Here is an 18,116-nt window from a genome sequence, read left to right as displayed (position 1 = left end):
AACGAAGGGGAGAGAGGGACCAGCAACTTCCCTGGGTGACCCCCATAGGGACTAAAAGTCGGGGTTACCCCAAAACGTAAAGGGCTAAGGAAGGCGAGTCGGTAGCCACCCTCATCAGTCAGCCTGAAGGACACCTGGTTCCAGCCTGGTTCATCCCAGCTACGCCCGGGTTACTCACCCTGCCATCAACAGTGAGTAAAACCCCTGAAAGACATTCTGCTTGTGTTGAGTTATTCTGCGCCTTGTGGTTCCACACACTTACACAGGGCCCTGGGGCTTGCCTCACTCTCAGGAGGCGATTACAACCGACTGCACCCACCATCAGCCCCAGGCGTCCCTTAATCTGCAGTGGCGGTCCCCACTGACCGCAATTCTGAGAGTGGCGTCACGACAATCCTAGATAGAAGATTTCCTACCTGTGACAGGATCCAGCTGCGTGGAGTCCCTGAAGGTAATGCACCGACACAACACTGGAGGGGCTTCACATCTCCGACTCCTCCACTCCGCGATGACACTTGTCTGGTCCTCCACATCTTTTAATCACCACCACTCATGCTTAGATCCCTGGAAGGTTCTATGCAAGTGTGAGAAAGGTCAAGACATGCTCCCTGAGCAGTGGAGAACAGAATTTGCAAAGAAGACAGTATTGGTGATGGTGAGGGGCGAAACCACTAATGAAGCCCTTTTTGGTTTCTGGTCCACAGTACCTACAGTTTTGGCATCACTCGATCAGCGGTATCGTTTGGACTGCATCCACTAGATTGCTGTGCACCCTGCTGGCATGGCCACTGCAGCATTGAGAAGCTTTTTTTTTTTTATTATTAATACAGGACTTATTTTAAACATTAGGGGATGTTATCTACTTGCCATATCCACAGGATTGACATCACTGATTGTTGCATTGTATGGACACATGTTTAACTTGTAAAATACATGGTGAGAGCCTCTACTTATTTACTCTCATTTTAGACTGTTATTGACAATATGTTGTCCTCATATATTACACCATTTAAACACATGGCCCCTGAAGAAGCAGGGTGAAACGTGAGTCGCGGCATGGAGAACATCATCCAGGTCATCTAAATAGTAGGTTTACTCCTCTTTCTTGCATATTTCCATTCTGCCATTTGATGTGACACATATTTAACTGCTATTATATTCAGTTAATATATGGTGGATTGGTGGCCACTGGATAATTCACAACTGGAAATACCTTATGCGTTATAAAGTGTACTATTACGAACATTTGTGTTTTGTCTGGCAAAATATTGTACAATTTTGTAAAAAGGACCTATACACCTTTGACTGCTCTTATCTATTTAATGTAAACTATTAATAACTTGCTAATCCAACACTAATTCTGATACCTGGGTTGGTATTTGTCCTCTTGTGGGAATCTTGACATTCTATTCACATTTAAAAGATATTTAATAAATTATTTATGTTTTCATTTATTATTGTTTTTTGTGCACTTTTTCTATACCTATGGGACTGGCAGTTTATGCACTGTAATAATAAGGGTGACTTCCCGATTATGAAAGTAATTGCCAACATTAAGGATTAAAAGGATTAAAATACATCCATCTATTTAATTTGTGTTTAAAGGGTGCTTTACATGAGACGATCTATTGTGCGATAGATCGTCGGGGTCACGGTTTTTGTGACGCACATCGGCATCGCTTGCGACGTCAGGCTGTGTGACACCTCCGAGCGACGCAGTATCGCTCTCAAATCGTGAGTCGTGTACTCGTCGCTCGGTTTCCTAATCTCGTTTAATTAAAATGGTGCTGGTTGCTCATCGTTCACGGGGTAGCACACGTCGCTCCGTGTGACACCCCGGGAATGATGAACAGCAGCTTACCTCCGTCCCGTGGCACCCGCCGGCTATGCGGAAGGAAGGAGTTGGGCGGGATGTTTACGTCCCGCTCATCTCCGCCCCTCCGCTTCTATTGGCCAGCGGCTGTGTGACATCGCTGTGACGCCGAACGACCCTCCCCCTTCAGGAAGAGGATGTTCGCCGCCCACAGCGATGTCACACAGCAGGTAAATGCGTGTGACGGGGGTTAACGACTTTGTGCGCCACGGGCAACTAATTGCCCGTGACGCACAAACGACGGGGGCGGGTACGATCGATCGTGAAATTGCACGACAGATCGTACTGTGTAAAGCAGGCTTTACACTTAGAACTATTGAAAACCTGTATGTGGACCTTGCCCTATTAACTGTCATCTCTGCTGTTCAATATTTTGTCAGTTGCCTTTTTGGCATGTGTCTTTTATTATTTGACTGTTTTGCTCATCTCTAGCAAAAACTACAGCCCTACACCCCATGAAAGAATAGAAAAATCTGGGTAAGATCTTCACCTTTACTATCATGTGGTGCAACACATAAATAGTAAAATGTATACCTAATAAAGTAGTCATATGGTTCTCTTGTTGATTTCTTCTGTCAAGCACCTGTTTCTTAGTTAATTATTTGTCTGGGAAAGTTATGTAACATCCGGCTATTATGGAACTGTAGGAGGTGGCCAGATTGCCCCACTTCTATAGTGGTTAAATATGATATGTCTGATGTATTTTATAGTGTGTGCATTGTATTAGTTGTGTTTTATAATATTGTCTAAGTGTAGCTGCTGATGGAAAATATGGGCTCGTTATGTAGCAGAGCCAGATCAGTGCAGCGATCGGTGCCATCTAGCAGTCAAACGTTTAGTGTTCTTACTGAATGTTGCATTTTATTATAAATTAACTGTATAATGTAGTGTATAAGAATGTTAACCAGATAAGGACCAGAGTAAGTGAAAGTTTTAGCATGTACAGTTGACAGGTACTTAACAGTTACTGAGTCAATGGAGAACCAGGATGGGAGTAGTGACAGAGAGCCAGTGGGTTACCTGGTGAGACAGGCCTGAGAGAAGTTAGTTCTGCAGTGGCGTTCCTGGCGTGTGGACAGTGTTTGGTAACTTGGGCCCGTCGAAGAATACAGAGGTATCCTCCCTATGTCTGGAGCCTACGACTCACCTCGGGATGGGTTTAGGGTAGCCGTCCAAGGCTGCGATTGGACACGAGTAGCCATGGAAACAAGAACGGGGAGAAGCAGGGGCTTAGTCTCAGCCGCTTGAAAGCTAATACCCAGGGCAAGGGCTAGGCAGAGGAAGCACCCCAGAGAACAGCGGCAGCAGAACTGTATAGGATTGACCATGTGTCACGATTCTCCGTGCAGAGCATCTCACAGACCTGGAGAAGCTCTGCAGCACTTACAGATCTGGCAGTGTGTTTATTACTTTGTGCAGAGCATCTTGCTCTTGGAGATGCTCTGCATCCTTGTTAATGAAATAGCAGCTTGTTCACTATACTGCAGTCCAAGTTGGTTCTAGGAAGTGCTGGTTACTCAGCTGTTCCACCTTCCGGGTAATTGCTCAGGCTTCTTTACTGAGCATGGTCCCCCTGAACTCTGCCTGTTGTATTCTCTGGCTCTGCTGTGTTTCTATAGTTTGTGTGTCTGCTAGTATTCTGATCTTGTTATTCTGACCCCGGACTGTTATTGGACTTCCCAATTCCTGTCTTGCATTCCTGTCTTGGACCCCGGACCGTTTTCTGACTCAGCTCCATCTTTGCTTGCTCCCTTTTATTACTACGTGCTCTTCTGGTATTGTGACCCTCGGATAGAAAGCCATGGAACCCATAGGGTGGAGGGGCGACATGACTAGAGGGAAGGGAAGGAGTGATGGGGTTAATGGAAACAGGAATGGTTTGTTTATAAGGCAGAGTAAAGGGATTGGTGGGTAGGAGGAGTTCCCTGGAGGAAGAGGTGGGACAGTTGAGGGGTGTAAGTAAAGGACTTTGACTTACCCCCTCTCTCTTGACTTCCGGATATGGAACGATCTGACTGGAGAGGTTCCTATAAGGTGTCAGGACGTCACCTTCTATTTCTCCATGGAGGAGTGGGAGTATTTAGAAGGACACAAAGATCTGTACAAGGACGTCATGATGGAGGTTCCCCAGCCCCTCAAATCACCAGACTTCCGGATATGGAACGATCCGGACGTGCGACAGGATGGCTGCTACCCGGGAGCAGCGGATTCATCATGGCAGTGCACGGGCCCCTGGCAGCGCGGTCCCACGTCTTGGCTGCTGGGGGTTAACCCGTTGGCACTTTCCCCTCGCTCCCCTGTCAGCTGCGGGCGGCGTCCCCCCTCCCTCATATCTCAGGTACTTGCCGTGTGTGGGGGGAGCGAGGAGGAGATGCGAGAGCCCCTTCGGGGACCCTCCGCGGTAGGACGTGGGCAGGGCAGTACTCAGCTGCTGCTCCGGCCGCGGGAGGAATCTCCGTCCGGGCCGCGGCAGCCGGGAGGGGGGCGTGGCTTGGCTGCGGCCTACTTCCGGTCCGAGCCGCGGCCTGGATTGCTGGATGCGGCGGCTCCCGGACGGGGAGAGCGCCCGGCGGTGACAGAGGCCAGCTTTACCCCTCACGGAAGGCGGGGGGGGGGCCGCGGAGCTGCAGCCAGTGGTGGGTCCGGCACCAGGGCAGGCGGGCCTGGGGCGACGGGTGCCCAGGAAGCGTCGGTGAGTGGGGGTGACGGCAGGGGCCCTGCAGTTCCTGCTTGGTCACCCTGATCAGGTTGCAGCTCCCGGCCGCGGCGGTCTCCCCCAGGAGGGGGAGGGCCCAGCGGACAGAGGCTTTCATGGGGCCCAGGAGGGCTGGATGCGGCGGCTCCTGGCCAGGAGAGCGCCCGGCGAGGACGGAGGCCAGCGTTACCCCCCCCCCGCGAGTGGAGGGGGGGGGGGCGGGGGGCTGCAGCCAGCAAGGGGTCCGGCACCAGGGCAGGCGAGCATGGTGCGACGGATGCCCGGGAGGCGTCGGTACGTGGGGGTGACGGCGGGGGCCCTGCGGTCCCCGCCTGGTCACCCAGAGCAGGCGTGCAGCTCCCGGCAGCGGCGGTCTCCCCCAAGGGGGGGAGGGCCCGGCGGACGGATGCCTTCTGGGCCCAGGAGGGCAGGAGGCTGGCGGCTCTGGATGGGAGTCTGCTGGCAGCGGGTCAGGCCACAGGTACCCCCTGTCCTTGCAGGTAGCAAGGGGGGGTCAGGCCAGAAGATAAGGCCCGCGGTGGCAGCCCGTAGGACGGGACGGTTTCTGGGGTTGTCGCCGCGGGACAGAAGATGGAGCTTGGAGGATGGTGCCCACGCGGCGTACCAGGAGGACGGCCGTGGTGGTGGCAGCGCTTCGGCGGCGTCTGCATTACATGAGCCAGAGGCGGTCGGCTCCAGCGAGGAGGAGGAGGAAGCAGCGACGGATGAATCAGACGTCCGGATGGCGTGATTTTTATTCCAGGATATGCCGGGTCGCGGTCGGGTGAGACGGCCGTGGATTTGGCAGGGCTGGGGGGGGGCGGCTGCGGACACGGCAGCGCCGAGTGGGTTGGTGTTTTGACCAGGTATGGGGTTTACTGAAGTGGTGTATATGGTTGTGGAGAGTGCGCATGCACCGCCGGCGGCATGGACGGGATCGGTGGTTAGTAGGCGCAGGTGCGGCAGGCAGAGTGAGGGCGCATGAGGCGGCAGGGGAGCATTTTCGGGCAGAGGCGGCAAGGGCTGTGACAGAGTGAGTGGTGAGGAACGAAGAGGGGGATGAGGTGGTGCGTCTGGCTGACAGTGGCCAAGTGTGAGAGGTATGGGTGCTTCAAAGGCCCGCTGGGGGGGCTCACTTGCTGGAGGATGTGAGGGATAAGATTTGAATGGGGAACGTGTAGCAATAGTTTCGCTGCTCCCCCGGGAACAGTTTCACCTGGATTAGGTTAAGCCAAGTGATTCCAGGAAGGATAAGTAGAGGGAGGGGAGCGCCGGTGGAGGCTCACCCTCGTACATTTGCAACGTGGCTGCGGGCATTTGCGTTTTTTTTGGCAAGGGTATCGGGGGAAGGAATTGGGTAATTGGTTCGGCATGGTTCGGTTATATGGATCCATTTGGGGTGGCTTGTTAGGTCATATGGCGGTTTAGTCTGGCTTCAGTACGCCGAGTAATTTCAGCAAGGGAAGGTGTTGCGTGCCAGTATGCGGTAGGATCATACGGGCACATCCTTATGGCTGCAGTGGATGGCGGCTCCTAGTCAGCCCCCCCCCCCTTTTGGGGGGGTAGTTGGCTGTTCGGGGCTTGGAACCCCGGCGACACGGACGATGAGGGTTTTTTGGGGGGAATAGAAGGATGGGTGGTGCAGATTTGGCGCGGACGGTTGTCTTAAGCATAAGTGTTGGGTTGTGGTAAGGAACATAGTAATTCTGCGTCATTCTATTTATATTGGTGGATCTTTGCCTCCTTATTGGAAGGTTGCGCTGGGCTAGGGGACACCTGGTGGTTGTCAGTGGAAAGAGGGGTCAGGAAGTGGTGTTGGGCAGGATGGGTGGGCCATTCGGGGCCCTCCTTGTCACGATTGGGTTTCTCTGTTGGGGGGTAGTGCCGGAAATGAGCCGTATATAGATGTATATATTTCGGCTTGTTCAAAACGTATCTTATCTGGAGGAGTCATCGGTGTATGCCTGCTTGGCTCCAGAATTGTCGGCGGTTTATTATGTGTCGTTTGACAGAGGGTGGGATTTGGTAAAGGCGGTGAGCCGGGGAGCATTGATGGCAAAGGCGAATTTGGAGGCGGCATTTAGGTTGTTACTGGTCCACCCTGCTAGCTAGCAGTTCTGGTGCTGCGGTGGGGAGGGGAGTTATTATTATGTTGATCGGTGGGTGCTAATGGGTTGTTGTCCCATTTTATGTTCCTTTGGAGGCGGTTATTTCTTGGTGGAGTGGTTTGTGCGTGGTGTGTCCCAGCTTACACCTCTTATTCATTATAGGTTGATTCTCTTTACATCGGGTTGGCGGGTTGATGATTCGTTGAGGTTGATTGTTTTATTACAGATGGTGGTGGATACTCTTTTGGGCCTGTTGGCGCAGGCGAAGACTGAGGGTCCAACGCCAGTGATACGGTTTGTGGGGATAAAGTTTGATGTTATGGTCAGAGGGGTAGGATTCGTGGGTAATGGTGTGGTCCTATGGGCTGCGATAGAGGCAGTTAGGTCAGCTAAGACGGTGCATTTTCAGGCGGTGCAGTCTTTGCAGGGGCGGTCGAACCACGGGTGCAGAGTTACGCCGCTGGGGTGCGTGTCTGCTGGACGGCTGGCGATGGCTGCGCCAAGGGTGCAGCCATCGGATCCTTTGTGTGTGGTCACGAGGGAGATCAATGATGATCTGATGGTGTAGGAGGTTTTTTCTTACGGCGATTTAGTGGCCGCGGATTGTGGCTGGGTAAGGTGCTACCTGATGGAACGTAGCTGCGGTACTCGGAGGCAGCGGGTCCAGTTGTTTTCTGGTTGGGCATTGTGGGGTAGCGCTTCCAATCGGTGGTAGTGGTAGGGTGGTGGAGGTTGGCAGTTTTTTCCAAGAGGAAGGTGTGCTGTCATTCTGGCTATCAGTTGGTGGAGAATTCGTTTAATAGTTGGTTTGCTAATCCTGGGGCCAAGGGTGGCGTACTTGCGACAGTTGGTTTCTCAATTGGATGTGTTTTAAAAAAAAAAAAAAAAAAATGTTATGCGTGGCGCAACCAGTACTGGGGTTCGCCAAGGGAATAGCAGCTGCTGTGTTTCCTTCCAGTTCTGCAGGTCTCGGGAGTTGAGGCCGGGTAGCAGACGAGGTGGGCACGGTGTGTCCGGAGGGCTTGTGGAGTCTGGTGTGGCTGTGTTGGGGAGCGGCTCGGTGCCCAGTGACTGAGGTTATTTGGGGCTGATATTCAGAAGTATGGGTGGCGCGGATAACGTTTGGGACAATGTGTGAGGAAGGCCCGGTGGAGTATTTGATGGTGGCGTTGGCAGTGGTGAGTAACGGTTTTCAGGCTGCTAGGCCGGCGTCCGCAGTGGAGCAGAGGGTGGCGGCTGTGGCTGTCTTGTTAAGGATTAGATGTGGAGAGATGTTTTCGCAGGATCTTAGGGCGCGGCAGGCCTTGAAGGGTTTGGTCGTAAGGGTGTGAGGGAGCGGGATACAAGGGTCCGTCTCCGTTGTTTTGTGGCAGCGTTTGGTGAGTGGTTTGTGGAGGCTATGTTCATCTGAGCACGAGCGGGTTTTTGTTTCCCTTGTCCAAAACGGTTTGTGTTAGCCTTTTGGGGGGCTTTGAGATTGTGGGGTTGGTCAGCCCATCTACGGTCAAGAGCGGAGGTTGGATGTTGGAGGATGTGTCCGAGGTGGTGTAGTGGGTTGAGCGCCGGCTTTGTCGCTCACCGAATTAGATTAGGCGGGTGGTGAAGGTTGGTGTTGTTATACGCGGTCCCGGGTGCGGAATTATGTTGTGAGGGCGCCCAGGCTCATTATTGTGTCGCGTTTGTTAAGGTACCATTTTGTGGCAGTGCTGCAGACTTGATTGCAGGTGGCGGGGGTGGGCGCCCGGAATACTATGGGTCGTATTCCTTCTGGATTGGGCTGCCACGGAGGCCCCTCGGTGGGCTCAGAAAAGGGGTTGTGAGAAGTATTGGGAGGTGGGAGTCCTCTTGTTTCGGTGTTACGTTTGGCCTCAGTTGTTATCGGGTTAAGGCAATGGGGGCATTTGAGTCTTTTGGGAGTGGAATGGGTTGGCGTAACAGGTTGGTGTTATCTGTGGGTTTATAACCCCTGGGTTTTTGTGGTGAGGGTGTGCCTCATTTGGATATTTGGGCATTCGTTGGTTCTTGGGGCCTCGACGGTCTGAGGCTCGCCTGAATGTTGCCAGTTGGGTCTGGACGGGTCGATGGTACTGGTCCAGTAAATTGGAGGCAGCGATTTGGTATCTTGAGAAGTTATTTATGAATGTTTAAAAAAAAAAAAAAAAAATAGTTGGTTGTTGCATTGTGTAAGACATACCTGAGCTTAATCGTGGGGTAGTTTTGATAGTGTGACCAGGTTGGAATGGCGTGTGGCTCGTGCGATAGGCAGTATCAATCGAGCCTTATTGGGGGGCGGCGCCAAAAGTTGGTGGCGCTGAACTGGTGGTTTTGGGGATGCGATGGGGGTGCATCTTCACGTGCTTGGTGCTGTTTTGTGGACGCTGGGATTGCGTGGAGGTGTGGTACAAGCTTTTGGTGTGTGGCGGGTCCAGGCCACGTAAGGAGTCACGTGCCCTGTCCTGTGGCGGGGGGTAGGTCTGGTCCAGAGGCGGTTGAAGGCAATGGTAACTGGACAGAGACACCATCTTGGTATGGTGGCTCCAGGTTCCGGGATGTTGCAGGCACGGGGTTCTGCAAAGTTGGGGGGTTAATCCGTAGGTGATTAATACCTCATCTCTGGGTCGGTGTGTTGCGGCCAGGGATACTGGGGTGAGAAGTGGTTCCTGGACTGGGCCTACTCAGGGTTGTATATTTACTGTATTGGTTACTGTGTTACCTATTGTTATTTGTTGGGGTCGCCCGTTGGACGGCGCCCCCTTGTGTTAGTATGTAAATAATAGGTAATAAAGGCTGCTGTGGCCAATTTTAAACCAAGTCACATGCAGTTCGTGTATTATTTACAGATGGTATTGGTGGGTAACACACACAGCACGACTGGAGAATCCTTCCTCAATGGTCAAGAAAGCCATGGAACCCATAGGGTGGAGGGGCGACATGACTAGAGGGAAGGGAAGGAGTGATGGGGTTAATGGAAACAGGAATGGTTTGTTTATAAGGCAGAGTAAAGGGATTGGTGGGTAGGAGGAGTTCCCTGGAGGAAGAGGTGGGACAGTTGAGGGGTGTAAGTAAAGGACTTTGACTTACCCCCTCTCTCTTGACTTCCGGATATGGAACGATCCCCGCCCACCCTCCCTTGTGTTTAATGCCGAGGGGAATTTGGTCTGGGTTGTTTCTTTGTCACAGCAGCGGGGGGTAGGTCTGGTCCAGAGGCGGTTGAAGGCAATGGTAACTGGACAGAGAGACACCATCTTGGTATGGTGGCTCCAGGTTCCGGGATGTTGCAGGCACGGGGTTCTGCAAAGTTGGGGGGTTAATCCGTAGGTGATTAATACCTCATCTCTGGGTCGGTGTGTTGCGGCCAGGGATACTGGGGTGAGAAGTGGTTCCTGGACTGGGCCTACTCAGGGTTGTATATTTACTGTATTGGTTACTGTGTTACCTATTGTTATTTGTTGGGGTCGCCCGTTGGACGGCGCCCCCTTGTGTTAGTATGTAAATAATAGGTAATAAAGGCTGCTGTGGCCAATTTTAAACCAAGTCACATGCAGTTCGTGTATTATTTACAGATGGTATTGGTGGGTAACACACACAGCACGACTGGAGAATCCTTCCTCAATGGTCATGTGCCCTGACTACATCTCTGTTTAATACTTATGATCATACGTGACCTCCTGTTATCAGACCCTGGCTCTCCTGACTACCCTTTCGTTCATGCGACCTCATAAGGTAGTGACAAACGTTACACTATGTCTGTCAAAAAGAGACTCTATATGTGATGTGTTGCCCTGCCACATCTATGATAGTGACTGGCTGTGGGGAGGTGGATGTTCCCCTGAAGACTGAAGTAAGTGTCGCACCCCTGTCCAGGGCGGATCACAAACACAGGTTCAATATGACGAAGTAGAGCGAAGCCCTGTTGGCCTTGTATTTGCGCACACAATCTGTAAAGACAGACTGCAGGGAAGATGACTGGGAAGAAAAAGTTTTGGAACATTGAAGTAAAAGTGGCAAGACATGGCCAGGACCCTAAGGAAGGAGACACCCATAGTGGTCAGACACAGAGCAAAAATGCAAAAACGCTGTCCAGTGTGCTCGGAAGCTTGGGATTAGGAAACACCCTGTGAGCAGTGGAGCCCACCCCTGTCAAGTTCACCTGGGGGTGAAGAAAAGAGTGCGAAGTGTTGCACTGTTTGTCCAGACGCTAGGGATTAAGAAACTTCCTCTGTTCAATAGTGCCCACCTATGATGGGTGCACCCGAAAGGCCGAAAGGGAAGGTCCGCTCTTCCCTAGAGGTTAATGATTATGTCTCTGAAGAAATAGGAGGAGGCACCAGAAGAGGGCCCACTCTGGAGGGCATAGTTTGTAAAGGGGAGACTCCCCCCAACAGTGTCAACTGGTGCTATTAAAAGTGCAAATGCTAGAAGAAACTGATTGGACCATGGCAGAGGCGCTGCTGATGGAAGAGACAGCTGGGCACTTGTTGGCCAATCAAAAGAATCCTGACTGTAGGGCCCAGATACTGTGGCTGCTCAATGATTTGACAGTCTGGAGCCTTGCAGAGGCAGAACATCACTGGACGCAGCAGGAGTGAGGCTCGGAGCCAAGGCAGTAACCCATGGCTAGATACCAATAACTGACCACCGTGGGAGAGTTAGTCCTACAACTCCTGGCGCCTATGCAGCCTTTGTTATGCAGGCTGAATTCACATTTGAAGGTGAGACTTACCATTTCCATCATACAGAGGATGACCACTTAAAAGTCGGCCGCAAGGCTGGCGGTGTAGAAGTGCCAGATCTGGACTATTATCCCCACTTATACCTGTTGCATCTTGAATAAACGAGACTGTTCCATGTCCTGTGGGGACAGGTCTGGAGATCATGCCCCTGAAGATGGGCCAGAATGGTCAAAGATACTCCCCTTCCCTATTTGTGTTGCCCTTGTTATGCTCCCCACTGCTGGAATACTGAATAGCTAAGTGGGTGCTAAACCCATTTGCCCCTGCCCCATGGACACTTCCTCTTACCACATGGACCTTGCCCTTTGCCCCCTTGCCCAAGGACATTAGCCTTTGTTCGAAATAGTTTGCCCTCATTTCCCTAAGGACATGTCCCCATGGAACTTTACCTACCCCAGGTGCTTCAGGACAGTGTTGTTTACCCCATACTGAAATCTGTAGAGAGGGGAGAAGGTGAAAGGAACTCGTGGACCCTGAGGAATCGGTCCGGGACTGGCATGAGCTCCTGCTGGAAATGAGCAAGCACGTGGAAGCTGCCATTGTCGATTAATAAGAGACTGCTGCCTGCAGGAGGCATACTTACAAAAGTGTGTGCCCCCATTCGGTACTTGAATGAAAGAAATGGACTCTGGCTTATGCCATCCAAACGTTAAAGAAAGACCACAACTGCCCGAGCCCGAATCGTAGGTACGAGCAGCTGCGGTCTCCTGCGTTCACCTGTGGAGGAGACTTGCGGCCCCACAAGTCATGGCCCGCCGTTTCCAAGTAAACCTCTCGAGTGATATTTTCTGTAGTCCTCTATGTGACACTTGATTTCTTGCTTAAACATAACACCGATCTCAATGAAAAAGATCAATCACATCCTTGTTGTTAGTGAAAGCCATTGTCTTATTTGAGATGTTCCTGTGAGCAGACGTAACTTTATGACACATGTAAACATTAGCGCTGACAGGAAGTCGTCTCCTCAGTAACGGTGACCACAAAAGCTCAGCACTTCCTTTCTTTATCTGACTGAATTACCAGTGTGGCATAATGTAAATAATACTTATAAATCTAATATCGCTGCCTCAACATCCCCAATGTACCACAGCTGGAGCTTCTCGGAAGTCTCAAGAAAATACCTGATGCTGGCCCTTTAAATAACATGAGCTTAAACATATTTGGCACCTGTACAGTACAGACTTATTTCAGCCTAATCATTCAACATGAGCAAGTCTTTTCTTCCATGGATATCAAAGGGAATGTGTTATCAGAATACCACCTAATGTTTAAATAAAGTTTTTATTTTAAATTCAACGTTTCAAAAGGTTTTTTTTCACTTTTCATTATCACTATCTAGCAAATTTTTAATATAGCACACACCTAACAGCGAGACAGTCCCCAGTTTAAGATATCAACAACAGTAAACATATTTCCTGCTAATTTAAACTTTCTTGGTGGTGTAATTAAAGAGAGGGATCAATAGGCAACGAAAAAGGCTCTAGAGAGACGCTGGTCAAAAATCCACAAATAATTGGTTTTGGGCAATAAGCTGCACCAACAAATACGACAAAAAAAAATGTATTGTGCGCACATAGCCTAAGGCCTTGTGCGCATGCTGCGTTTTTGTGCATTTTTCGGCTGCAGTTTTCGTCACCAAACTTCATGCATTGCCTTCCCGGCAAAGTCTATGAGATTTCTAGTTTACAGTGTGCACGTTGCAGTTTTTTTTTGGTTGCATCTTTGTGGTGACCCCAAAGATGCAGCATGTCAATTCTTTTTGCATTTTGTCACTGCATTCGGAGGACTGGCAGATCAATTCCACGCTTGCTCGGGGTCGGCAGGGGATTGAATCCTGGTGTCTGGCCAGATGCCGCTCCACATATAAAGTCTATGGGGACCAGAATCCAGCGCAAAGGGGTAGGAGCAAGCGCTTCATACTCACCGATCACCAACGCAGCTGTCACACTTCTCCATCGGCCTCTCATTCTTCTTCCCGGGCTGCTGATTAGGCTCATACATATTCATTGCTTCCCACTCCCACCGGTGTCTGGGCTTGGTTGCAGTCAGACGAGCCCCCACTCTACATGTCTGAGGCTTCCAATCACAGATGCTGGTGGTAACCCAGTATATCGTACAGTAAAATTACTAAATAAATTGGTGTAGGATCCCCTATAATATGATACCAGCACAGATAAAGCCCAGCAACTGGGGGCTGCTATTTTCAGGCTGGGGATACCCATGGTTATTTTGCACCCCCCCCACCCTAAACATATCAGCCAGCAGCCACCCGGAATTACCATTAGATGCGACAGTCCCGGCACTTTACCCAGCGCTTCCCAATTGCCCTGGTGCGGTGGCAATCAGGGTAATGAGGGAGTTAATGGCAGCCCACAGCAGCCACTAAGTCCTAGATTAGTGATGGCAGGTGTCTATGAGACCCCCCCCCATCACTAATCTGTAAGTGAAAGTAAATGAACAGAAACACCGAAAAAATCCTTTATTTGAAATAAAAGACAAAAAGCCACCCTCTTTCACCACTTGATTAACCCTCCATACACCCCTCCAGGTCCGACGTAATCCACACAACGTCCCATGATGCTTCCAGCACTGCTACATCTGATGCTCACAGCGAGCGCCATAGAACAAGACTGCCTGCTGTGAGGTCCATGCAGCGACTGAAGTGAGCCGTGCAATTAGTGGTAACGTCACTCAAGTTAGCCGCAGCCACAGCTGTCTTTCTAGGTATTGGACCACCACTTTAGTGATGGCATGATTTGCAATCCTTTTGTAAATAATTTCTAATGATAAAGCAGAAATGTGAGTTTGAGTGAGTTTTATGATATGAGCTGTAAGTAGCTGTACCTCAGACAAGTATTATACACAATGAGATCTACATGACACCCAAGCCTAGGGATGAGACGCGGCACTCTTGGGCTTGTGCTTGACTCCGGAATGTCTGACTGAAGGCCTTTGACCTTCCCCAACAACCCCCTACCCCCTAGGGTTCTTATCTAAAATAAACACAAACACTGTGTGACGTTGGATATAAAGGCCACAGCAGCCCCATTTATTCGTAACAGAAACATCAGCCATGTAACAATACAATTCTTCATTGAAGAACCCGAAAAGAAAGGGGGGGGTACCTGAAGGTTAACCAAAATGTTCTTTGCAACATCAGCCCGTCTCCTGACCCTCAGCCGCAACACACCGACTCGAGAGCCCAAGCCAGATGTTGCCCCCACTATGTCCCGCTGAGACTCAACCCAGCAAGGACCCGTTTACCAAACAATTGCACCGCTAGAGGTAACCCGCTCCGGCACTGGGTTCCGTCCTCTCCTCTGTGCAAACCCCCACCTTCAGACACCCCCCTCCTTTCCGCCGCTGCGACAAATACGATCTTCCTTCTTTTCTTCATTGATGTCGAATCCACAATCAGGGCGGGCGGGCAGGAACGATTCCAGTCACCGTCCAGGTAGGAATGGCCCACCCCCCCTCTGACCTGCCCTATATACTACCCCCTATAGCACCACCCCCTAACCAATCACACTGACCCCTGATCCTAACTGCCCCTTAGCACCACCCCCAAATTTCGCGCCCAAACTGACTTCTCCATTAACCCCTTATTAACCCTATGGCCTGGCATCCCTCCTAGTCATGTAGCCCTCCCTTAAGCCCCTTCGGGTCAGCAGTCCGGGCTCTTCCTTGACTCCGGAATGTCTGACTGAAGGCCTTTGACCTTCCCCAACAACCCCCTACCCCCTAGGGTTCTTATCTAAAATAAACACAAACACTGTGTGACGTTGGATATAAAGGCCACAGCAGCCCCATTTATTCGTAACAGAAACATCAGCCATGTAACAATACAATTCTTCATTGAAGAACCCGAAAAGAAAGGGGGGGGTACCTGAAGGTTAACCAAAATGTTCTTTGCAACATCAGCCCGTCTCCTGACCCTCAGCCGCAACACACCGACTCGAGAGCCCAAGCCAGATGTTGCCCCCACTATGTCCCGCTGAGACTCAACCCAGCAAGGACCCGTTTACCAAACAATTGCACCGCTAGAGGTAACCCGCTCCGGCACTGGGTTCCGTCCTCTCCTCTGTGCAAACCCCCACCTTCAGACACCCCCCTCCTTTCCGCCACCGCGAGCGCGCATGACCCCTTGTGCGCGCGAGTCCTCCCACACCAACAAAGCCTTCTCAACCCCCTCCATCAGCCCTAAGGCCCAAATATCATTTCCCACCGAATTTAAATGGACCCCGTCCCGACGCAACAAGTCGGCGGACGCCGCTTCCAACTCCGGGTGCCGAACAGAGACACCCCCAACCCGGGAAATGAACCGCCCAATCTCCCGATTCACTTTACTTCGCGCCCTGTTTACTGCCTCCACCGACCTGGCGTGCCGCCATGTCAGCCGCGCAACCATATCCGACCAGACAATTATTAGACCCGGGTGGGAAGACAGGAGCCGCAGGCAGTCACATTTTATGTCTTGTATCAGGTCCCTGGAAGCCCGGAGACCCAGGTCATTCCCACCCGCGTGTAGTACTACCACGTCCGGTGCTCTGTCCAGCTGTGACTGGTGGCGCCAGGTAGGCAACACCTCACTCCACAGCATGCCCCTGACCCCGATCCATCGCACCGTAGCCTTTTCCCTGGGAAGCCCCAACTGGCGGCCGTCCGGTCGTATTCCCGCACGAAACGCCCCCCAATACACGTATGAGTGGCCGAGCACCCACACCAACAACGGTAAACCTACAAAACAAAAGGTGACAACACAAGGAGGGGTGGGGGGGGCACGAGGAAGAAAAGATGGGTAATGATTACCAAACAAATACCGCCCCCGACCCCCCCCCCCCACCAATATCTCACAACAAGTTCGGCCGGACGTAAGATCTAAACCTGGCCGAGTCCCATCGTCCAATCTTACGGAGAGCCTGCGCGCCCAGACCCCAACGAGCCGCCTGAGTCGCAGCCCCAATCCGAAAGGAATGCGACGCGAACTCAGCCTCGTTGAGACCGCAACACTGCAGGCACCTCCGAAAGATGCAGACAAATTGGTAACTAGACAAGGCTGACCCGTCCTGGTGGGACAAAGGGACCCCGGGCGAGCTCCCCTCACTTCTAAAAAGGCCGACAGCCATCTGACAGGGCACTCCGCTAAACCAGGTACACCCCATAGTTCCACCATCCGACCTCTACCCAGCTGGTCCGTCTTTGACCGTCCCAAGCAACACCGTACCACATCCATACCGCATTCCACGTCCTCCAACAACAAACCTCCGTGACTCCTCGTATTTCTGCTCACCAGTTCACTAATTCTAAACGCCCCAAAGAAGGCCAAAACAAAAGCGGTCCCGAACAACTGGCATTCATACTCCGAACAGCACACCCGAGGCAAGACCGACAACAGCTTGCCCAGCAGCTCAAAAGATACCGGGCGCCGAAGGTCTCGGCGCGCCCCCGCCCTCCTGTAACCCTTCAGCGCCTGGCGCACCCAGAAATCCTTCGTAACATCCTTCCAGCCCAGGAACTTGAAAAAGAAAGCAATGCCCGCCAACCTGCCCGCCACGGCCGACCACGACAGGCCTTCTTCCTTAGCCCTGCCCAACATGAACAAAACTAAATAAACTCTGTCACCTTCAGATACATGACCTCCCACCTCATCAACCAACTCGAGCCAACGGTCCCACGCTGAATTATAGCTGCGCCACGTACTGGGTGCCACCGAATGTCTGATCAATTCCCAGGCCGGCTGCAAACCAGGTCCCACAACCAGACGGGCCACACGGTCTCCTGCTGCTCCGCGTCCGGGGCCAGCATTCGAAAGCGGTCCCACTGGAAGCGAGATAAAGCATCAGCCACAGAATTCAGCACCCCCGGCACATGTACAGCACAGACCCACAAGTTCAACTCCAGACATTTCAGCACCAAATGACGCAAGAGATCCACCACCGGGGGGGAATCAGCTGTCAACTTGTTAACACACTGAACGACCCCCAGGTTGTCACACATGAAACGCACCTTCCTGTCTTTCAAATCCTGTCCCCAAACCTCTATGGCCACGACAATAGGGAAAAGTTCCAACAGGGCCAAATTCCTAGTCAGACCGCAAGCCCGCCACGAATCAGGCCACCTGCCGGCACACCATCTCCCCCCAAAATATGCGCCAAAACCACTGGATCCCGCCGCGTCCGTATACAGTACCAACTCCTCATTTGTCACCACCTCGCGAAGCCACAATGACCGTCCATTATACAGCTGCAAAAAACGGGACCACACTCTCAGGTCCGCCTTATGCTCCACCTTCAAACGCACAAAATGCAAAGGGTGCAACACACCGGTGGTGGCTTGAGCCAAGCGACGGGAAAAAACTCTCCCCATCGGCAAAATCCTACACGCAAAATTCAACTTCCCCAACAGGGACTGCAAGTCCCGTAAACGAATCTTCTTGGCCTCAATGGCCCCTTGAACGCAACGCCTCAAATCCACCAGCTTGTCCTCCGGCAAGCGGCACTCCATGGCAACCGTATCCAGCTCGATACCCAGGAATTTCAAAACCGTGACCGGACCCTCCGTCTTCTCCGGCGCCAACGGAACGCCAAAGCGGCGAGCAACCTGCTCCACTGTTCGAAGCAAAAGGGAACACTGCGAGGATCCAGCAGGTCCCATGCACAAAAAGTCGTCCAAGTAGTGCAACACTGAATCCAGACCCGCCTCCTCCT

This window comes from Anomaloglossus baeobatrachus, chromosome 5 (assembly GCF_048569485.1).
Source record: "Anomaloglossus baeobatrachus isolate aAnoBae1 chromosome 5, aAnoBae1.hap1, whole genome shotgun sequence".
Lineage (NCBI taxonomy): Eukaryota > Metazoa > Chordata > Amphibia > Anura > Aromobatidae > Anomaloglossus > Anomaloglossus baeobatrachus.
This window is presented reverse-complemented; position numbering follows the sequence as displayed.